This window comes from Accipiter gentilis, chromosome 13, assembly GCF_929443795.1.
Source record: "Accipiter gentilis chromosome 13, bAccGen1.1, whole genome shotgun sequence".
NCBI lineage: Eukaryota > Metazoa > Chordata > Aves > Accipitriformes > Accipitridae > Astur > Astur gentilis.
Genome location: NC_064892.1, coordinates 525,584 through 550,449, shown reverse-complemented (window position 1 = coordinate 550,449; position 24,866 = coordinate 525,584). Strand labels below are relative to the sequence as shown.

Genomic DNA, 24,866 nt, shown 5'->3' with positions numbered 1-24,866 from the left:
CTCTGCCTCTCCATCACCCCATTGTACGTTCCTCTGTGTCAAGTTTTGGATTTTTTTTTTCCTTTCCGTGGAATACATGAAACAGATCTGCAGCACCAACTCCCAGTTTTTCTGTGGATCCACGGACTTCAAAGTCATTCAGTGTCACCGTTCATGAAATGCTGTAAGAATTTTTAGGCAGCTAGGAGATTGTTCTCATACTTGGGCTCTTTGTATATTAGCATAATCATTTTTAACAATTTCTGCATGCCAAGATAAATGAATGCTGTAGGTGATAGAAAGTCCACAGAAAAACAATGAGGCAGTGTAGAAATAAAAATAAACATTTTTCTTGTTCTTTTTCTTGTTGTTTGGCTAAGAGATAAAGCAACCAATCTGTTTATCAGATATTCTCTGGCAATTTTTTGCAAACAAATATTGTCCATAGGAGGAGAATAGGGCTTTTCTTGTGTTCTCTAAACCAGCTGGTTTTAATCAGACCTCAGGTGCACCAAATAGCTGTCTTCCTCTCCATTCAAGAGAAATTTCTGATATGGGTTGTGAATGACTCCTTGCCTACAGAATGCAGTTAATTTATGAAAGAGAATAGGAAATCCTTAGCCTTTGTCAACAGGACTTATTACTAAATTCACTAATAATTGAAATATGAAGTCTCTCCAGATGTCTTAAGACTCACAAGCACATTAATCTAAAAAAGAAGCATAATGTGGAAGTAGAAACTGAGGACTGAACCCTGCACATTTTGCTAGGTGAAGAAAGGCAAAACTAGAAAAAAATAACCTGCCTTAAAACCTTTCTGTATAATGTGTATATATAGTGGTCATTTTTAAAATATATAGAATCATGGAATGGTTTCAGTTGGACGGGACCTTTAAAGATCATCTAAAGCAACCTCTCTGCTGTGGGCACAGACATCTTTCACTAAAGCAGGTTGCTCAAGGCCCCATCCAGCCTGACCTTGAACAATTCTAGGGAAGGGGCATCCCCAACTTCTCTGGGCAACCTGTTCTAGTGTCTCACCACCCTCGTCGTAATAAATTTCCTCCTTCTGTCCATTCTAAATCTGCCCTATTTCAGTTTAAAACCATTACCTCTTGTCCTGTCACTACAGTCCTTGGTAAAAACTCTCTCTCCATCTTGCTTAAAAGCCTGCTTTAAGTATAAAAAGGCTGCAATAAGGTCTCCATGGAGCCTCTTCTTCTCCAGGCTGAACACCACCAACTCTCTCAGCCTTTTTTCATAGGAGAGGTGTTCCAGCCCTCTGATCATTTTTGTGGCCTCCTCTGGACCTGCTTTAACAGGTCCATGTCTGTCTTATACTGCCAATCCCAGATTTGGACGCAGTACTGCAGGTGGGGTCTCATGAGAGCTGAGTAGAGGAGGACAATCACCTCCCTCAACCTGCTGGTCACGCTTTTTACGCAGTCCAGGATATGACTGATTTTGTGGACTCCAAGCACACATTGCCAGCTCAAATCTAGTTTTTCATCCACTAATATCCTTGAGCCCTTCTCGGCAGGACTGCTCTCAATCCATTTATTCCCGCAGTCTGCATTGATGTGGCGGATCTCCCCAACCCAGTTGCAAGACCTCACGCTTGGCCTTGTTGAACTTCGTGAGGTTTACATGGGCCCACGCCTCAAGCCTGTCAAGGTCCCCCTGGTTGCATCCCTTCCCTCAAGCACATCGACTGCACCACTCGGCTTGGTGTCACCCCCAGACTTGCTGAGGGTGCACTCAATCCCACTGTCCGTGTCATTAAAAAAGATACTGAACTGTTCTGGTCCCAGTATGTACCCCTGAGGGACACTACTTGTTACTGGTCTCCATTTGGACATTGAGCCATTGACTGCAATTTGTTGGATGCAGCCATCCAGACAATACCTTATCCAATGAATAGTCCATCCATCAAACCCACATCTCTCCAATTTACTGACAAGAATGTTGTGTGGGAGCATGTCAGTGCCCTTACACAAGTCAAGGTACCCTTGACTTGAACTTACAGCTAAGAATAAGTTTACCACCTCTAAAATAAAGAACCAACCCTTTCCTCAAAACTCGGGGAAACAAGATCACTTTCCACCTATGGGACATCAATGCTTTCATTTCATTAGATAATGCGGTAATAACTCACAGATCACAAATAAAACACGAAGAAAAGGTTTCTTCTGAATGAAGGCTCTCTCTCTAGCTGAGAGTGCACTCAGCTCTAATTCCCAAATGCACTGGGAACAGACAAAAGCACGTTCACTACACCACACACTTGAAGTAAAGGAAGAGCTGGCTTTAAGCTGGGCTGACAAAACCCACAAAAAGAAACACTTTTCTAGGACACTGCAGCTGGCTTAGCCTCTTTTAAAACCAATTCACATCAAATTTTCTACCCTTTGGAGACTGCAATCAGGTCCTTCATGTGGAAGGGACAGAAAAACAGCAAGTAGCTTAAAAATTTCACCCAAACCTTTAGCTATCAATCCCACATAAACTCAATCTGAAAGTTTGGTGGTTTTTTTCTTTAATTCTAAGCATTTTTTGATTAAATACAGATACTATTTAATGGTTTAGCAACAGATATGAAAGAACATTGACCCTAGGCTTTCCTGATATTTCCTTTTTCTGACACATCTGAGACCATGTGTTGCTATTGATTAATTTTTCTCTAAGATTGTTTTATTACAAACTCCTCCCCTTTTTTCATCTCTGCTTTATTTCCTCCACAGTACCAGTGTGATATACTTTGCTATCCCGTCTATTGCCTTTTTGCATTTCTCATCACTGGAAAAACATTTGCATCTAGAAGGTTAGTTGAGTTTTTATCCTAAACTTTCAAAATAAAGTGCCTTCTCCTCTTCAAATAAAATAGTAAATTTAAACCCATGAGGTTTTACATCTTTTTTCTTTTTTTTTCTTTTTTTCTGGTAGCATAATGGTTTGTGTGCAAAGACAGATTTATATTTTTATACAGATATATATATCTGTGTTTCCCCAGATTTACATTCCCTCAGAATAAGTCAGTAGTCCATTGACTGTTAACTTTCAGAAAGCTCATCCAAAACCAACAGATAATGAAGGGGTTTTGTAGAAAAAGCAGAAGTCCACAGCAAATTTTTTTATTAAAGGGACAGCATTCCATTAAGCATCTTGCATTTTAGGGATACTAGTGTAATTGACCTTGCCAATGTATGAGGTTTTTCTCATCACTGGTATTTTACATTACCATATGAGATGGACTGCAAAATAGGGGTGTTTGTTACTTTTAAATGGAGTCAGGCTATGTTGTTTACGTTTTCTTTTTATTGTCATGAAAAGTAGATTTCCTAGGTTCTCTAACACTAGTAGTACAAACACAACAAACAAAAATGAAAATCCCGCCTCAGCACCCAAAAATGTTATCCGTTTTCTCTAGGTAACTATCCCGTCATACAATGCAAATGAGATTGACTAAATCAAATAGCGCAATTATGGTTGTTCAGAATTTAGTAATCAGCTTGGAAGTAAACTTCTGGCATTTAACATTTTTTTGCATATGAGGCCTTATCACTAGGCTAGAGGTTTGAACATGAGACTTTAACTCTGATACTGAAAGATCCTCCTGAATCCTTCCTGCTTACCTCTTCCTTCCAACAGGTCAACATGCAAAATTTCTCTCTCTCTTTCTGCACATATTTACACACATATTGCCTATACAATTAATTACCTCCATGATATATATGCCTTCCCAATAGATTTTTTTGAAGGTTTAGCATGCAATTGTTAATTTTTATGTACTATTTGATATTTATTGTGGTTTAAACACAGATATATTCCTGTCAGGATAGCTGAGGACAGGTGGAAAGAGGAACATGAAAAAAAGAGCAGCTAAGTGAAAACTTTGAGTTACTGAAAGAATGGGAAATGATATTTTATCTAATCATGGGTTTTTTTCAATGGAAAAAAAAACTCGTAGAAGCCATAATGAAAAGAAAACTTTTATTTTGCTTTTTGAAATAATATTACAAAAGAAATATCAGAATAAAATGTGCAAAATTACATGCATCATGATCATGAGTTCCTTGCTACTTCCTTCTTTTTTAAACGAGTCGGTTAAGAACCACACTTGCAGCAGTCCTCATAGGATTGGCCAACAGAGAAGATAACTCCCCTCGGAACATGCAAGATGCTCTGCTATAAAAATTGCCTTTTTCCAAACTAGCTAAAACCACTGACCCCCAAAATTCATAGGTAAAAACATGATGTTAACTTGAAAGATAATTCATTGGGTTTGACTGTTTCTTCACTGACCTGAGATTTTCATCCAAGACTTCATTCTCACTGATATTCTTTCAGCATTTCCTTGCAGAGATAAATTTTGGTAAGAAGATGTGAGTATAGCATGGAAGAAAGTCACATACTTGCTCCAGGGTGCAGAACTGGCTTTTCTTCTGCTCTGCAAGTTGAACTTTGATTTCCTTTTCTCATCAGTTCAAGTCCGTTATGGCAGACAGGGCATGTTCTCCTTTGCGTACATCCTCTACGAATCTACTTATAATACCTGCTTGTCTCAAACAATTCGAAGTCACATACACCTCTGCTTGAGATAAACTGGGTGGATGCTGAAGAGGGAAAATAACTTGAGATCAAACAGAGGTTTCTGCTTCAAGGCTGTCTTTGCTTTACTGAACTTTACAAAGAACAGCTGTCGCCTCATGCTTTTTCTTTCAAACTACTCAAGCAGCCTTAATGTCCAGCGACTCTCTAGTGACAGCACGCGACTGTGGCTTACAGGAGAATGTCTGCTGACAGATACAGAATCGGCAGATGAAGAGTCCTGTAAATTAAAACAAATAACATATTTTTTAGAGACTAAAATCCAATAGCTTCACTTTTTTTTTATTTATTTAGTAATTTCAAAGTTATAGAAAAGATGCCGCTTGCTGGATACAGACTGAACTTACTTCTGGAGCCAGGAGAAGTCTTCACCAGTAAGGAGCAGGATCATGCGCTCTGCCTGGCTACTTCAGAGAACACGGAAGGGGAAAGGGCATCTCCAAGGCAGATGCTGAAGATGGCTTTAAAGATAAAGCTGGTGACTAATAACTACTCTTTTAAGAACTTCCAAGGAGCACCAGAGATTTGTGGTAAATGCTTATTGTGTGTTTGCTAATAATACCCTGTTCTTCCAGAAGACAGAAAACCAAAATAGATTGACTTACAGCTTACCACTTGGGATAGGCTTTTACTACATACTCTGAATTTATATAGTTTTATTAATATTTACTGTTTGTAATGCACTTAGCAGATGGTCACTGAAACTGTGTCTTCTTGATGCTTTCTTGCATATAATACAATGTTCTTCTCTCCCTCTGTGTCTTGTAGGGAGAGAGAACAAGACACTTTGGCCTAACACCTGAATAAGACCAGTGGTATTTTTAAGATAGCATTCCTGCAAAGTGACATCACTCATTAAAAACAGGTGATATCACCACTACCAACAGCAAAATCATACTGCTGGATGGATTGTCACAAAAATAGCACTTGCTTCCTTTGCTCCAGGCCTGCCTAGGCTCAGTTTTCAAGAGGTAACAATTATTTTCTTGTTCAAAAGGTCCTCAGGTCTTCTAGGAAAAAAATTACATACTAATTGTTCTGAAGAAACAATCCATTACAAGTTCTCCTCAATATTTCTTTAGACAGCAAAGTTTCCTAAACACGTTTATATTCCCCAAGTCCTCTTGTACTAGTCAAGTTAGTTGATGCCAGTCAAACTTACTATCACTGAAGGTCCCCAACCAAGTTCTTCAAATCAACAGAGATTAGATGGAGCAAATTCAGACTGCCTACTGTAGCCTTGAAGGCAAACGCAGGACCTACAAGAGCAGTTAAGTTCAAGGCAGCAATGTCTCACTGCTTAAGACTCAGCACACAGATCCTGTTTTGGTAATGTGGATAAAAGTAGGCATGATGCCTAATATACAACCACGTCACTGATGCATGGTATCACTTGGATCAGTTTCTTGTGCAAACTCCTTACACCACTGCTTCATGCTCTGAATTAACTGGTTCAGTTCAGTAAAAACACCACTGCTTGACCCTCTGTAGGATGTGTTGGATTCTTACTCTCTACTCAGTAGAGAAATGTCGAATTAAGAATATTGCTAGAGCAGCAGGGATTTCATGCACGGATCTTGGAAAAAAAAATCACAACAGTGTGTTCTGGTCTCTTTCCCTCTCCATCTCACTTTTTAATATAATTTTGATGGCATACATTCCTGATAAGGCAATATTATTTCAGCAGTCTATGAGCGAACTTAGAGCAATGGATTGGAATCAGTCTCATGAGAAATCAAAAGCAAGCATTCTCTCTCATGGTCACACAAGCAATACACTAGCTAAAAATAAGGATGAAAAGAAGGCCAATGTTTACCTAGAATATAAAATTAGGTGGTTAAGATGAGATACACTGTAAAATAGTTCTAAAAAGACTAAAATTAACACTTTTCTTTTAAGATTCTGACATGCAATATATAATTTTCCTGTATGAAAATTCAAATGTACTTTAGCTAAAAGGTGTATGAAAATGCCCTTCTGAATTGAGTCACTTATCAGTACTTAGGGACAGCACATCACAGGCCCCTTAATTTTTGATTTTGTCTACGTGAATCATTCACATTAAAACGTATCTGGCTTCTTTTAAATATTGCTGTACAAAGTAATTGTAAAATGTTCATTTCACCAAGGACTTTTACATCTGTTATACACGTTATTAAAACTGTATTAGAGTAAATAAAATATTCTCCTTCAGGTCAGCCTAAATGTTAAAAGTCAAGATTATAGCTTAGTTGAGCAACACATACTGTATGTTGAGTTCTGAGCCATCCAAGTTCAAGAAGGCTGTCCAGAAACCAGAGGAAGGGTTAGCAAGTTCAGGGAAGGGTTAGCAAGAAAGAAGACCTAAGAGGAGAAACTGAGAGTTCATTTATTCTGACAAAGAGCTCAGGAGATAGTCACTGAAGCCTACTTGACCAACAGTTACATAAATGAGAGACTCATCCCAAGTAATAGCAAGCGGTATAAGAAAGCACAGCAGTCACCTTCACTTTCAAACCACACTTTAGGAAGACCTTTTTCCCTAGAAGGGTAGTGTATGACTGGAACAAGCCAACATGAGACATTGTGAAATCTGCATCTTTCCAAGGCTCAGATAGACAAAAACACAAGGAGCTGGTGCAGTGCTTGAAAGTGCTGCTTTGACAGGGCAGTGAAACTAGAGGGCTCCTGGAGGTCTCCCCCAGCCAACATTTGTATGGTTCTATGAGGTAAGCTCATTCAATTTGTTTATTATTAGAGTGCCATTACGTCTGCCTATAGGAATAAAAAGCAGGAAATAAATGTCTGTCTTTTACTTTTTAATGTTCAAATTCAGACTATAAAGGCCAAGGAAAGATGTGAAAACCCTTACAAATCCACAAGCTTGAGACAATAGGAATATGGACATTTCTTCCTAACTCCATAACATTTATTTAAGTGTCGACCCTTAAAATCTGTGCTAACTATTCTTTTTTATACTAGCCAGCCAAAGAAACTGCAGATGCTCTAATGTAGAGGGTTGATGGCAGACTGCATTCAAATGGGAAAAAAAAAGTCCTGTACATTTGAAGAATAAATTTATAAAAATAACCTGAATTTATTACGATAAATATAGTTCCATCAACCTTTAGCAGAGTTTTTATTATCTATTTCTTAAGAAAGTAATCCTATTATTGACAGTTTCTCCTGGTATATAGTTAAATAACTTTGAACTATTAAGACAAGAAGCCTATGTCCCTTGCTGGCTAATCTTCCTCTTAAAATAGACAGTTGCTTGAAGGAGCTATTCACATAATATAGATGTATCCTCTGTTACCATATTGCAACAGTTTTGCTTCTGTTTCCTCTTTGTCTCCTCAAATTAAACAGGGCCTTAGCTGTATGTTATGAATTATTAATTTGAATGAGTATCTTTTCCTTTCAATGATAAACTGGTTAATTTCATTGTCTGCAAAGTCTGTCCTTTCCTTTTCTAGAGGAAAACCAGGCACTTTGTCTTTAGCTTGAATTTTTCAGCAGCTAAACCAGCAAATTCTGTATTTCTGCAAAACTGGTAAGAAAATCAAGGAAAAATGTTCTCGTAATTTTGGTACAACATGCATACTATTTCAGTCATGTGTATCTAATCTACATGTGTTTCTGTTGCTTTGAATTTCTGTAACAATTCACTGCATTCACTTTTCAAGTAAAGGGTTATGAGGGAGCGAACTTACCATTGATTCATTCTACTACAGGGCATAAACTTGATTTGAGCTACAAATTCTTGATTTGAAACATGTTGATGAACGTGAAACATTTTGTCTTCTTTATTAATCAAGAAGGTTTGTAATTTTGCCCATTGTAGCAATTAAACATTTTTTTAATTTAGGAATTTATTTTGAATTCATAAGCGTAGCCGTTCATTGTCATAATACTGTCAGTGCAATGTAATGAGTACCAGGGAGCATAAGAAGGTATTATTCTGAGACTCAAGGGAAGAAAGAAGGAGTTCCTTGAAAAGTATGAGAAAAAAGAAGTTATTTTATCCACCACCTTGAAAAGAAACTTTGAACTAAAACATTAGACAACCATATCTTATCAACCAGCTGAAGAATCCCAGAATCAGAGAATGGTGGAGGTTGGAAGGGAGCTCTGGAGGTCCTCTGGTCCAACCCCCCTGCTCAAGCAGGACCACCTAGAGCTGGTTGCCCAGGACCATGTCAAGGCAGCTTTTGAACATCTCCAAGGATGGAGACTCCACAACTTCCCTGGGCAACCTGTGCCAGGGCTCGGTCACCCCCACAGTGAAAAAGTGTTTCCTGATGTTCAGAGGGAACCTCCTGTGTTTCGGTTTGTGCCCGTTGCCTCTGGGCTTGTCACTGAGCACCACTGAAAAGAGCCTGGCTCTGTCTTGTTTGCACCCTCCCTTCAGGTATATACATTAATGAGATCCCCCTGAGCCTTCTCTTCTCCAGGCTGAACAGTCCCAGCTCTCCCAGCCTTTTCTCACAGGGAATATACTCCAGTCCCTTCATCGCCTTAATGGCACTGCACTGGACTCTCTCCATTACATCCATGTCTTTCTTGTACTGGGAGCCCAGAACTGGACACGACACTGCAGGTGTGGCCTCACCAGGGCTGAGGAGAGGAGAAAGATCCCCCCCCACCCTCGACCTGCTGGTAATATTTTGGCAGATGCAGCCCAGGGTACCATTAGCCTTCTTTGCAGCAAGGGCATTTTGGTGGCTCATGTTTACCCTGGTGTCCACCAGGACCCCCATGTCCTTTTCTGCAATGCTGAAGACTTTAAGTCAAAGGACAATAAAAAGTTTAGTTACGGTTTCACAGTAATTTTTTCAGCAGACTGTGAAGGACTTGATCAGAGAATTTAAAATCAGAAATCCCTGAATCTTTATTCTCCATGTTTCTTCATGCAGATAGCCCAGGATTTTAGCGGACTATGTGTGACACTATGTGAAGTTGCGCACTTGGTAGCTTTTATGGTATTATTATTCTTTAAAGCTTTAACATCATTTTTTCAGTTAAGGTTGGTCTCTCCCCTAAAATGAAAGCCAATATTCATCTCATTTTTTCCCATCAGTTAAAGGGGAGATGATAATTTTCTGTCTCATCAGTTGCTTTCAAAATTTCTTTCTCTTGCCAACTTCAGTATAACAAAGGAGTCTATTGACACTTCATGTTTCCCGTGCGGTGCCAAATATAGAGACCCTAAAAACGGATCATATACTTTATTTCCTACACTTGCTACAAAAAGAGAAGAAGAAGAAACACCCTTAGTAATATGAAGAATCAAAATGTGAGAAAAGAGGTGGATTTGAATAATCATCCCAATCTGTCATTGTTTCTTGTTCTTCTCTTCTGAAAGAAGCTTAACTGGTTTTGCACCATCTTTGGTTCTCCTGTTGTGCATCTTGCTCTTTTCTTCACATTTCTTTTTTTAGGTTTGCTCATTTTTTGTTTTCTTTAGCAGGTCAGAAACTCATCTCTCAAGCACTCCTTCCTGCAGGTCTCCCCCAATGTACTTCCTTTCAACTCCCTGGAGCCCACAATACACTTTATCCCACAACAAAACAAGAACAAAGTGTTACTGGTCTGTGTTTTTACAACCAATTTGCTATAATCACTTTCCTTTGTATTATATAACAGAAAGTACAGTACATCATCTTCAAGAGCAGGGAGGCTTTGTCTCAACTATTTTTAACAGACTTCTGTTTGTGCTCTTTTTCCAACTTCTTTTCTGCAACTCCCCTGCTATCTTTCTCACACTCCACAGTGCCTGGTTTGACAAATAAACACTGTATTTTTGAAGCCTGTGCTCAAGGTCAATTGAGGCAATGAACCGTTGAGTCCGGAGAGGTAGGGGTTTTTACATTTCTTAAAGATTAAAAAATATATGTAACCTGACACACAGTGTGTAATACATAAAATACCGAAGTTTACGTATTCTATTTTTCACTGAATGGCATGCTGAAGTTTTATTCTTTTTAGCTGTCTTAATAATGCCACACTTATACATTTATAAAAAAATTGACTGACTATTGAGTAAATGGAAAAAAAAAGTATATAAAAAAGTATATATATACTGCCCTGCCATTTGAGTAACATTGATAAATGCAAACAAGAATACATAGCCCTCCAGTGGAAAAAAGTTTCATAAATTGCAAAAGTATATGTGAAAGCTTTTGAGAGAAGGAGGCTTCCAACATGGCCTGCCTACTTGGAGAAATTGTTCTCTTCTTCCCTTGAGGAATCTTTATCTCATTCCCTTACACTTTCATTTTAATGGGATGATTGAGTACGTTCTTCCCTCCTCTTATCTTTGCTTCTTGTACAGGATTCGTGATTTATTGTGTCCCAACACAGAGATTAATTATTTTCTGATTTTAGGTCTCAATCATTTTATTCTTTGCAATGTCTTCATCAATGTCAACTCATGTTTTTAACTGGTAAGGCCACAGGGAAGCTAAAGGGCTCACAGAAAACCCACCCTGGATGTTTATCTTAGGAGGCAAACTTACGGGAATCTCTATGGTTTTTTTCCTAGAAAGGGGACTCACACAGCTTCTCTACAGCTTTCTGATGAACTAAAGAAATGCTGACTCCTGTAATACAGGATTTAGGAAAGGGTAGGGAGTTTTTCTTTACAAAGTTGCTAGGATCACATTTTATTACTGGATGTAAATTCTGAATAATGCTTGAATTACAGTGAGCACATGTGGTTAGGAAATTAGCAACTGTCTCTATGAAGCTGAAAAACCTAAATGACAGGCACCAATTAGGCTGTGCCTGGTTTTAATTTTTATCTCAAAACTGATAATATTTGAAAAACTGAAGCATTTCCTTTCTACTCTATTATTTTTACTTCTTCTGTTTCTGATTCTTCCAGCCCTCCTCACATCTACAATGCCAACCAGCAGTGGGCAAAACTAGAGATGGGGGAGCCTAAAAGTGGATTTTCTTTGTCATGCAGAGTTGTTAGATGACTTACTGAGCTCGTTCGCAAGAAGCCTGAACAACATGCAAGTGCCCACTGAAGATGCACTACTGCTTTGATTAGCAACAGTAGGTTTATCAGACATACGTTACTGAAAGCACCCTTCAGTGCTTGAGAGACCACAAATGAAAAGCATGCAGAATTTTATATGCCATGACAACTACTGCTTGCGATATTAAAAGCAGAAGGAAACAAACAAGTACAATGATTTAAAACTATGGATGTGTCACTGGGTTAAGAAAACTAAAAAATAAATAATTTAACAAATACATTCTGTTCTTGTACCTGACAGCCACGTGTTACTTCAGCCACAGGTACCATGAAGCATGACTATTTCCTTTAATTCTACTCATTGAGGAGTGCCAGATGTCCTGTATCCCATTTTGTAAGCTCTTTCCTGCTAGCACATTCAGATCACTATATTAAACTTCCACTGGTAGTGTGTATTATTTGGAGCATAGGAGGAAAGATGGTAGAAACAGATTAGTTTTATAAGTTTGGTATACAAAGTACTGAAAAGCTGAATTTCTGTAAGGAGAAAATTATAGTTGGGTTACCAGAAGATGAGAGCAATGGGTGGAAAATAGATATGGTGGTCATTTGGAGTGGCATACATTTCACTGAACTTGAGTTACCTGTGAAGTAGGCATGTACATTGGGAAGTGATTAACTACCCCTTCTAAGTGTCTGCTCCTCTGAAATAACATTTTTGGGCAAGTCTAGCCCATTACATGTAATTTTCTAAAGTTAGGCAACATAAGTCCTATCTGAGCTTACTATTCACTGGCTTTCTTAGCTTTCTAGAAAGCACATTATGTATGCATCAACAGTAGCTTTTCTGTGTCAAGCACTGTTGGGTATTAGTCTATTCTAGAATTTTTTATTTGGAAAAATCATGTCAACTTGCACTTGAGACTGTTTGCATGCAGCTCCAGTAAAGCCGTATTTTCCCCTTCTGGAGGCAAATAATATACTTTCAAAATGTGCTAATTACTGTAAGAGTGTCGTTGAAAATATGACAGTCTATATTTATACTCAAATACCATGTTTATAGTTCGACTTTTTTTATTTTATATTCTTAGAACTAAGTGCATCCTCCCCTTTCCCTCCTCCCCCACACACACTGGCCCAGAACTAATAAGAAATGAATCAGCTTACTGAAACGCAATATAAACTTCTGTACACTTTATATCCTATTCTTTCAGCTGTTGCCAAGACAAGGCTAAATCTCTTTAGAGCATGTAGCTTTAATATATAATCAACTAGAAGAGGTTTACTGCAAATGCTACACAAAGTGACTGTTCAATTTACTAGATACTAAACTTCTCATAGATTTCACCTATACGTCTCACTTGTGCATTGCTGTGGTCTAGAAATTTATGAGCAAGAGCTGTTGTGGTTCCAGAATGGGACTGGTGTAATGCTGGTATATATACACACAGTCCATTGAGCTGAGTCCTGCTTTTAGAGATTAAATGGAGCATGTAGGAAAAACAAAGGGTTTATGTTATTGCTCTTGGCACATGATACAATAGGATGCAATATGGCAAGACTGCAGCATTGGAATGGGTTCGTGAGTCAGAATAGACATAGAAACAGCAAAAAATTGAGCAACATTTCAATATGGTTGTTCTTATATATCTTAAATGCCATTCTTACAATTATCTCAAAACAATGATACGTTAGTAGTGTGTTTCTAGGGTTAACCAGTACCTGTGCTTATGCAAGTTTGTTGCTGGTCTGCATTGCCATTACCATAACTTAAATCCGCACCCCCATAAACCGACTAAATTCTGACACAGCGTCCTCTCAGATGGAACATTCTCTAGTAATGTACTCAGCACACATAACGGATATTCAGCCTATTGCAAGTATCTAGACTGTAGCTATAAACAACATATTGGTTATTTATATATTTATTTATTTATTTATTCCAGAAACTGTTGAAAGAATGATCAAATGGGAAATGATGTCGACTTCCTACTAGGTGCCTTCTTGCCCCGGAGTATCATGGATAAACCTGGCCTAAGTGGCCTTCCATACAAATACTGTGGCGCAAGGTGAGAGTTTGGAGAAACACCTGATATCCTTTTCGACTTGTGGCCGTAACAACCAAGCTTGGAGGATCAGCCTTCCGTGCTAAAAGTATAGGCTGTGTAATGGACACTTGTGGACCTTGCCTCACCTTATATAGGAGGGTGGCTGTTCAACAAGAAGTCGTCCATACATATAAAGTTAATTTCAATTGGGATGCAAGTCAAATTTCAGCACAAGTTGCCAGTCAGAGAAGCAGTCACATGGTGTGAAAGACCAGTCCAGCGTGGATACCAACACTGTGTAATGGCACACAGCGTGCTAACGAATGCGGACTCAGGTCTAGCCTATGCATAACAACACGGGCAACAGAGCGAGAGGAGCTGACTATAGGCACAGACGTCCATAACTCTACTGCTGGCCTTGCCAGACCCCTGGAAAGCTAAGACAATCGCTTCTACTACTGCCAAAATGCTGAAGAGTGTGTGTTAGAGGTTATTCTTAACCAGCAAGACCATGGTTCTCAGCTCCCTGTTACCCACAGTAATTTACAAGGTTGTTTCTCCCACTCAGCTGCACCTTTCAGCCCATCATTTTTCCCTCTCAGGAGTATCTGTGATATTCTCACAGGAATATCACAGACAGAAATAGACTCCTGTATATTATAATAGCGTACTTAAAAGCTGTTTATGCAGTACATGTATAAATGGAGCAAAGATTACCATACCCATATCAAAGTGTTAATTTTGCTCCATTTATATGCATGCTGGTTTAAAGTTTATGGCCAATGTGTAAAGAAAATTAAAGCAGTTCAGCACGCTGCTCCCATCTTGTTCATGCAAAAATCCAAATTAGTTCAAAGGGACTTTGTGCAGTAGCAAGATGACCCAGTTCTTCACTCCTGCACTCACTGCATCCATGCACAGTTGCGTAGTAAAAAGTTTCCGTAAGATGAGAATTCACTGTGAACAAAGCAAAATACTACAAAATTTAGAAAGCTACAACTGGTGTGATGATCTTAAATTATCCTACAATCTCATGAATAGTGCTGTAAGGAAATAAGGATACCATCCATGCTTTGCTAACATACTTAGATTTTTTTTTCCTCATTGGCTTGTAAGTTTTATTTATTAACTTTTTTTCTCACCACAACTGGTGTGAAGATTAGGGTGCACAGGGAATGGATACCTGAATGCTATCAGTTTTTGGAGGTGGGAATGGAAAGAGGAATAAAATATACTAACGGATCATAACCAGTCACAAGAAATTTTGAAAAGCATAATTTTCTATTCAAGGAGAGAGATGTAAGAGAAAAAGAGTGGAAATAAATGACTGAAATGATGGCAGCAATCAGGAATGAAAAAAAGTATGTTCAAAAAGATATTCCTACCACCCCCACCCCCCCTAAAACACTGGAAGACATGGGGTTTAAGCCATTATGTGAAGACAGGTTAAGTCTTGGGAGAATTTTGACCACTGACTCCTATACAAAATACATCCTCTGTCCTCCATACAAACTGACAGCCTACAATGATAGTGGTGAGTTTACGTTCACACTATGGATGGAAGTCAGTGAAGTGAGAAAACACATTACAGGTGTTCTACCTCAAATTGACTCAACCAAGTCCACTATTATTCTACTCCCTCCCTATTAAAAGCCAGATTCTGCATACAATAAGCACATGAACTATTCATACAATTTATATTTTTTTACTTTTGAGTTGCCTTTTTTTTTTTCCTGGGCTGCTGCCCTAGATGCACCATTTCCAGTCACCAGTGTTCAGACTGTAACAAAGGAGCAGCTCTAACGAAGACAGCATGATCTAAAGCCTTATCTTGGGGAGTGGAATTAAGGTGAAAACATGGCCTTCCCATAACCTTTCTTTGTTAGCACTGAATGACTATGAAAACAATAAATCAGTTAATGGCATTGAGATTTCACTTTTACATTAGTTATGTAAGCTAAGACCAATAGATTTTTCCTGACAAAGATGTGTCTTTTAGGGTGCTGACCACGAACAGGAAGGAAAAATGTCAGCATTTTTTTAAAATACCCAAAGAAACAGCTAAAAATACCCCACAACTCATCCAGACACAGCTCTCACCTGAAAACAGGAGATACTTAGTCTCTAGAGAGTCTACAAATGTGTTTTCAAGAAGGGTGTGCAAATGCTAGGTTGATCCGTAACCATACAAAACCACAGTATAAAACACTTCTCAGCAAGCGTAGCAAAAGAAAGTTCTGTGCAGTGTACAAATTTAATCATTAATTGCCTCTGAAAAGGGGATTGAATTGATTTCACATTCTGCCTCTAATATTTTTACATTTGTGCATTAGTTTTTCTGTCAATATCCCCCAAACTAACTTCACTAAGAAATCCACTCCGAGAACATTTGTAGAACATCTCATGAAAAAAAAAAAAGTGGTGAAGTCCACTCCTCATACAGGGGAGGGAAGGAAGTGAAATTTCTCTGAACGTTAACACCATGTAAAAAAGCTTTTTTGTACAGCAACAGGGAATTCTCAAACTACAGATCTGTTTAAACAAAAACCCTCCATGACATTACTTGCTTTTCCCAGCTCTTAAATGTGTTGTTAGTTAAAAGCTTGATCCCAGCACAACAAGGTGCTGTTCATGACCTGGTGAATGGGATGTTAGACACATTCTCAGCTAATTGCTGTAAAATTACTGATGTTGCAGCAGCATGCCATGTGAAAAAGGAAAGAATAAAAGAAAATCACAGTCTGGCTGTATGAATGGGCAAGTTCATTTCCTCCTGCATTGTTGCTACTGCAAAATCACCATCACCTATGGAGTACAGACAGGTTTTAAACTGGTGTTCTGATTGATACAGAAGAAACATCAAATTTAACACTGGACTTAACAAAACACCAGACTATCCCTTCTAAAGCATTTCAGTGAAAAAGATGAAATGGAAAAGAAATAATTTCTAATTTCTTATTAGAAATATTTTTTCTCATTCCACTGTACTGGTCAATTAAGTATCTCTTCTTCCCAGATGTTGTCCTGTATTATTATACATAATAGCTTTCTCCACTTCTGTATTCTAATGTAAGATGTTATTGAGTATGAGATTAATGAAATACCAACCTGACACCAAAATCAGAGAACAATTCAATATTTTATACCTGGTATAACTCAAGTCTTCTGAATTCATCCTATCCCCCAAAGAATCAGCTGCTTTCTTGGTGTTTTGGGGTTTGTGGGGTTTGTTTGTTTTTGTTTTGCTTTCCAGTTGTTTCATATTAGACTCCTTGGAGCCTTTCATTGAGACTCTTGAGACACAGCCCTGTTCTCACAGATCCAGTTTCTAGGCAGGGGCTATTCCTGTCCATACTAATCATGTACGAAAAATATCAATATTGACTTCTTTTCTTTATAATAGCTTTAAAGTTCTGTAACAACAACACTGTGGTATTATCCTTAATCTTTATTACTGATGCCCAAACCAGCCCTGGCAGTGTGTATTGCAGTGAACACGCTCACTAAGCATGCACTGCTAAACAATTATGTTATAGCCGTGCTTGGAACAGCTTGAGACAAAGCTGTTCAGACTTCCTGGCACAGGTTAGCCAAATAGATACACAAAAATTACTGCCTTATTTGCTGTATATATAGTATCAGAGACTACTCAGTGTGCATTTTCTTTTCTTTTTTATTCCCCCGATCAAAGATAGGAGTCAGAGGAGGAAAGCTGAAGCGGGTAGAGAGGAAAGCAATGTTCGTGGGTTTTGAGGGCAACGGGAAAAACAAGGCAATACATTTAAAACACATAAAACAGTACGAAAGCAACCTGGAAGGAGGGTTTAAGGTCTGAACCACCGACGTCCCTTGACGCTCCGTCGGTTTCACTGCAGTGCTGGGGATCGGAGACACCAATTGGCGCCGGGTCCGCCAACTCTTCCAGCCGTCCTGGCATGTCTAGCGAGACCACTCATGTGTGCAAGGTCTTGCAGAACCAGAACCAGGCAGTAAAAGGTGATGCAGAAGAAATGTGTCATGAAGGAACACATCCTAGCAGGGCCAGTCTTGACTTAAGTCATATTTTCACTTCCTTCAGTATATGAGTTAGAACAATATTTAGATCTCTCTTAGCTGCACTTGACGTATTTTCCCCAGCCTTTCCCCAGCCTTCAGCTCAACACTTGGATTCGGAAAAAGACACAGGTCTAAGCCTCTGTTATGACACTACTTGTAATACCTGTATATAAAAGAATAAATCACTTTTCTGTTTTTCAGACTCATTTTTATTCTCTTTCTAAAATTCAGAAATGAAAATAATTATTTATCTGAAAACAGATGGATGTAAAGGTGTGTTGGATGGGAGCTGTCAGGCCAGCTCAGCATCTCCTCGCTGAGCCATGTGTTGCTGTAATATTTGTAAGGAATAGCAGTAGAACCATAAGACATACAGTCGCAGCTTTCAAATGTTTTATTTTGAAAAATTAGAGTTACATATGTCAGTTTTCATTCAGCAAAACCACACTTGTTTAGACATTGTAATATTCCATAAATATTGATATTTAATTATTTTACAGAATCATAGAAAAGAAGGAGGTATTTTTAGGCAAAGCTTTTGTTATGAGAGATATAACAGAGCTAACAACATGTTTATAGCTTTGGGGCTTTTTCTTTCAAGAGAAAAAAAACCACATAACCCTAAATTTAAATCAGCATTATAGGTTTGGGAATCTGCAATCTGGAAAATCCGTAGAAGTTCTATTCCCTAAGCAGGGACTGAAAAAATGGGGGAAAAAAGATCAGACAAAATCCCAGTATCATGGTCTTTCATTTTGACTTATAGAACACTTCACTCGGTTTATCCTTTTTTTGGTTGCAAGAATACTTCATGGAACCTCCACAGCCTTTATGAAAGACAGATGTTCATAAAAACTATGTAGTTTGCACTAAAATAAATATCTTTGGTTTTAGCAACTGAAGATGTTCTTTTTTTAAACAAAATCTACTGATGTAGGCATATTAAGAAGAAACCTTTATAGTTCAGCATTTATCATTTACAAGACTCATGTTTGTGCATTTTATGTAATAACAAATTGCTTGCTTGCAGTTTAAATTTGATCTCTAAGAAACCTGTGGGGTTTTTTTCCATAAAAGAGTTCGAACAATATCACCATGCACAATCTTTTCTCTACATAGCAGTCTCTGAACAAAGCTGAATCCCCAACTAATTTTATGATGTTTATGTGCCTAATGGTTTCACAATGTTGGGTTCTCTTTGAAGAAAATAAAGTTGACTAGGCAGCATTTTGGTGCATCACAAGACCGAAATCATTGTAATCAGGAAGATACATGACTGCGGCACAGCAGGCACAGAAAAATTATATTTCATTTCATTTACAGTGTCAGACATGACTAGACACTGGAAAATCTATTCTTCCTTTAAAAAGAGAGAGAGAGAGAGAGAGAGAGAGAGAAGGGTATATCAAAAGGTTTCAGTTTTGCATAGAAAACACTTTTTGTTATAGAAAAAGTAGTCTAACTGAGCATTCCTGACCAGTTGTAGTCAGTACATCAAAATGTGTAAGGCTTGCATTAAGAAGTTGCTTGTTTTCCCATTAACTTCTAATGCAGCCTGGGGAAAAAAACACTCTGAAAGACCAAGTCCCAAACCTATATTTAATATGCAGGAGTACATAAAGTGTTATTTTAAAGCTAGCAACATAGAATGATTCTCAACATTGATGCAATACGTACCCTGAAAGCAGCTGTAAAATGAGCTTAAAAATCCATTGTTATGATTGACTGAGAGATTACTTTGCATGTACAAATCAAACCTTTTCCCATTTAATGCCAGAAAAACAGAGCTCCTTATTCTATTCTGAAACTCAATTTTGACTAAATAATAGGAATTTTGACAAACAGAATGGGGACAGAATTTTTACTTTGTGTGTGGTGCATGTGTGAAAAATCATATGTTGCTATTTGATTAATCTTAGTGCTTCAATGTACACTGTTTTCAGAGAAATAAATTGTACTCATAATAAATATACCACTGTTAACATTTTAGCTTTCTAAAGAAATTATATGCTTCTGAGTTTCTATGCTTTGATACTCATCACTTCAAAAAAACTTTTTGATCTGAACTTTTTTTTATGCTTACTCAACTTTCCTATATACCTTTAGCCAAACAAATTTCTACAGCCCACATAACTAGTCACATTGATCACTTTTTCACATATTCCCAGTGAGGAGATCTTTAGACTATCCCTATCACAGGATCTCAGCTGGTTTTGGGCATAGAAAGAGAGCATTAAATACCCCTTCAGGGTAGGAAATGTGCATTACACAGATGCATATTACTTCATACATTTATACATAATCTTGTCTGTATAAAAGCACATCCATGTACACATATGTAAGCACATATTCATATAGAAACATCTGTGGGTATGTGATGAGCTACATTGCCACAGTTAAGTATCTATCCTACCTTCAGCGACTAAGTACAAATATTTTTGTCACCGTAAAATATCCAAGGGGTAATGGTTTTAAACTAAAAGAGGATAGATTCAGACTAGATATAAGGAAGAAATCTTTTACGATGAGGGTGGTGAAGCAGGTTGCCCAGAGAGGTGGTAGATGCCCCATCCCTGGAAACGTTCAAGGCCAGGTTGGACGGGGCTCTGAGCAACCTGGTCTAGTGGAAGATGCCCCTGCTCATTGCAGAGGGGGGGTTGGACTAGATGACCTTTAAAGGCCCCTTCCAACCCAAACTAGTCTATGATCCCATGATCACCTGGTGTATAGGCTAAATAGTCCATTGCTGGTATTTAAGACCAATCAGGTCCACTCATTGCAATCCAGAAGGGTGGGAAAGAGATGAAGGAATGCCCCTCAGAAGTTCCCCCCTGCCATGTCTACCCAAGTTGCATATTGAAATTAAACAAACACAACTGTATTGAACAACAAATGTTCTAACCAGTAGGTTAATCAAATGCCAAATAAATAGTAAGCATTCTAGAAAAAGCGGTCACTCCAGAATTATAAAAAAAAAAAAAAAGTTTAAATAAAGCAAGCAGTATTTCATGTATCTCCATTAAAGATGTCAAATGAAACCCCAAATCAAATCTAATTTAAACATAACTTTAGTGTGTAATAATCCACTCATGAAAGTTACTCTTGATGCCTTATTGTACACTTACTATAAAGTTAGAACCAACACACTGTCCAAAACTGAATCGTATTAAGGTTTCACAGCTATGTTTTCTACTTTAGTATCACAGATTAAAAATTCCTTGAAACCTTGTTTCTAAACAAAAGTAAGTGGCAAGAGAACAGACTGAAGAGATGTGATTTAGTGACAGCATTCATTATTAAAGACACAAATGAAATGTGAAGACAATGTGAGAAAGCAGTGGTCATTTCAGTAAGTCAAATGCTTGTTTTCTTTTTTTTTTTTTCTTTTTCGTAGGGAGTAATGATTCGGGCTTCTTTCTTTCTTGCATAGCATTTTGTTTTATGGTTTAGAACCAGCACCTCATTGGCTGGAACAATCCCAATGCTTATATAAAAGAGATCAAGGAACTATTTTCTTCTGAATACGAAAGCAGCATCATGATCAAAAAATCCCTGCTTTCTTTTCCTGACTGTTCTCCAGATGACTTTGCAATCCTGAATTATTTACGTTTTGACAAAGGCTGTGATATAATTCCAGAAATTTTAAAAGAGGATGTCTCCAAAATTTTCCACCTCAGTCAACAAGACATATGATATTCCCTGAGCATAACAGCTTTCCTGCCAGAAAATAAAATATGTTTCTACTTACTGCCAACCCACCTGACTCTACCTAAGTAAAGTCCTTGCCAAGTCCATCAGCCTTTCCACCCTAAACCCTCAATCCATTCATTCTTGCTCAACCTAATATGCATTCCCTTACCCACCAAATCATGAAACACCATTCAATGGACCTAAAATACACTAAAGTGGTATCTTTCCGAAGTGGGGCATGGAGCGTTAATTCTATGAACGTTGCTCTTGTCATATGAAGTGTGGACTGTAAATTCAGAGATCTCATTTGATCTGAGTGGATTTCCCCTGACAGTCAGTGATCTGTGCAGAAGAAAGGCATTGGCATAGAAGTGCCAACACATTGGAAGTAGGAATGGGCCCCCGCAGAAGGCAGGGAAACACAGTCCGCGCCTGCCAAAGAGCCACTTTGAACCACAGCCTCTACTAAATTCAAAGACCAGGTTTCTTCAAAAGACACATTGGGAAAATTTCAAGCTAAAGATCACCTTTATACTTGTTTATTATATTGTAAGAACCTAGAATGAAAGGAGCTTTGATTTGATTATGATTAATGAAACTAAAGCAAGCAATAAGTTTTTCCCGTCAGCTCCTTCCCCTCTACTAAGATTATAATCTCTAAACAGGTAGGAAAGATTCAAAACCCCCTTTGCTTTTCCTTTTCATGACTGTTTAGCTCAGAACCATGGGGACACTTAGGGGACTGATACTACTGTGTAGGAAGCCAGACCAGCTAAACACAAATGGTGGAAAAATAAACTTAGGAGAGTAAGATCCTAGTACAGCCAGCTCATGCTATTTAAAAACCTGATTAGAGACAGAGAAAAAGTTGCAGAATCAACTGGATTACTCAGTCTGGCTTGTAACCTTACCTCCTAGTTCTAACTGTTGACGCAGGAGGAAATGCTGGTGCTAGGACAAAGAGGGAGCAAAAGCAAAATGATAGCACAAGCCAAAAAAAAGGACAAAAAGAACTTTGAAAGGCAACAGGCATGGAAAAGAGAGAGACTTTTATAAGGGCAGAAAGGAAAAGGGCCTAATCTAGATAGAGCCCATACCACTGAAAAGTAAGCGCGTAGTTAAGGAGCCTTAGCTGAGTAGTAAGCTCCCTGTACAGCCAATCAAGGGCAGCAGATGCCTTCAAAGCAGTGGTATAATTATAGCGTGAGTCGGGTGCTGTGAATCCCCCTCCTGAAGAGAGTCACATCTCTTCAGTGACTGCATGTGGAATTTCAGGGCACCTGTGCTGCCCGAAGTGGATGACACAAATAACACCTCTGCATAAATAACACCTCTGCGTAAACAACCCTTTGTGATGATGAGACATACCTTCCTGTGCAAACCATTTGACAAGAAACAAAGAACAAAACCCAAAAGCAAAGCTGAGATTTTACTTCAGGAAGTTTCAGAACAGTCTGAATTTATCAATGAATTCACATCACAGCTCTCCATTTGGCTAGCATGCAAATTACGTAACAGTTTAAAATTTACTTTAGTATAGTGAAGCCATTCTGCCCTATCTTCAAGTCACTGAAGTAATTGCTAGGGTTTTTTGCCAAATTCAGGCATCATTTTGTTTCTAGGGGGTAACATTGCAGTACAGTTAGGTCCTTCTGATGCTAATTAGTCAGAGAGGATGGTTTAGATCATTTTCCGACTATGGTAATCCAGCCAGCCCAATACTACACAACAGTTTATGAGTTGAAATTTACCTGGATATATATGTACATACACAGTCCATACACATTTTGTACGATATATTATTCGCAGTAGTCCTACTTATGTTACAGGTAATTGTAACTATTTTCCTTTCACGTCCTCTGTGGATATGAACACTTTGGCTGATGTTCTGAATGCTGGATTAATCTCTTTATCGTAGTAATGACAGATGAAAAGAAATGACCTATTTTTACAATATGATTATTATTTTTTTGCTAGAATTCATTTTTATTGCTTTCTAAGCTCCCCTGGTATCATGTGTTTTCCTCATTTCTTAAATCCTAATGTTCCAGTCTTCCATTTCCTGTATAAAATAGCTATAAGTGGATTATAAGGCAAGCATTAAAGATACAGTCCATACTGCATAATCAGATGATGAAATGTTAGCAAAATACAGGGCTGATGCTCCTAGGTGCATTTTAACTCTTTGTAATCATATTTGATCCTTTCTGGAGGGAGCTGAACAAAACATTTAAAGGAAAACTGTGGAAGTCCTTGAGAAATTTTGTTGCTTGGAAAAAACTGGATTTTTAACAAGACTTTTCTTCATTAAGTCTGAAGGAAAATACTACACAAACAGATCATTTCAAAGGAAAGATGATTTTCAGCTCTCCTCAATACACATTTTGTTGTAATTCAGAAACTACCAGAATGAATCAGTATCTTTGATCCTGTCTTTCAGTGTTGGTCAAAATAAAACATGAGTCATTTAAATAATATGTGAATATGCAGATATTCACATTTTAAAAACACAGCATAAGTAAATATGAAATAATCTATTCTTCTACATTAACTTCCCTTGGATAACTAATCAAAGGAGAACTGAAGCAGAAACTTGATAATGCTTTTAAAATACATAACAAAGTAACTTAAAATATCTATATATTTCCAGATATATTTTAAAACTCTTACTGTCTATGTTCACACACTTTTATCTATACTAGTACACATTTGCAATCCATTTTTAATGTAATGCCACGCATTGTATTAAATTTGGGGAAATACAATATGATCTTAAAGGTTATACTTTACACTATATTACAGACCTGAAAAATATGTTAAGTTTTATTAAAGTTAAGTCATGCCCCATAAAGCCAGGAAAGGGTAATGTTAAATATGCTCTCCTGTACATGCATATTATGACTGTATAGATTTTTGTCTCATATAGACCCTGCTACATTCAATGCATACATACTTTGCTTATTAAATGACCATCCAGTACTTTCTTTTTCTTAAAGTTTTTAATATAGGGCCTTATTCATTGTGTATTTTTCAGACCTACTTTGAAGGCACAATTGATCGTTCCTTGCAGGATTTTGGAGTGATTATCTGTACAGCACAGGAGTGTTTGAAAAGACTTTTTTTCTTCCTCAGCACCTATTCAATGAGTTTAGGAATTAGTGAACTTTAACTAGACAAAAGAAGAGGTATCTAAGTGAAAGGCTTCCAACATTGGGTAAGGAACTCAAGGTGCTAACGTCTAATTTTTCAAAGTACTTTAGCCTTCAGAGATGTGTTCAACGCTGCTTTGTCTGAGCAGAGCAGTCCTGAGATCACAGGACAGACTAAGCACTCTTATTTTAGGTTATTAGGCCAGTCTCCTGGGAGGTATCAGCTAGTTCGAGTCCAGAAATTGCCACTGAGCATATGCAAACTAGGATTTTTGCCACTTGGCCAAATCTGGATGGAATTTTACAAAGGTAGTGGAAGATTCCTTTCTAGCACAGATATCTCACAACATCCTGTAATGTCTATTATCCTGC

At 38.0% G+C, this 24,866-nt stretch overlaps 1 protein-coding gene across 2 annotated transcripts in view; it reads right to left on the bottom strand.

The window, feature by feature from the left end:
• The window catches only part of NALF1 (NALCN channel auxiliary factor 1), a 479,644-nt gene that overhangs the window by 306,216 nt on the left and 148,562 nt on the right, over nucleotides 1-24,866 (bottom strand). The window contains exon 2 of one of the 2 annotated variants that reach the window (XR_007507965.1): nucleotides 3,999-4,807. The exons of the other annotated variant lie outside the window; for it this stretch is intronic. The gene's annotated coding sequence lies outside the window, so the exon portion shown is untranslated. Of the gene's footprint in view, nucleotides 1-3,998; nucleotides 4,808-24,866 lie in introns of those variants that run through there. 2 annotated transcript variants of the gene reach the window in all.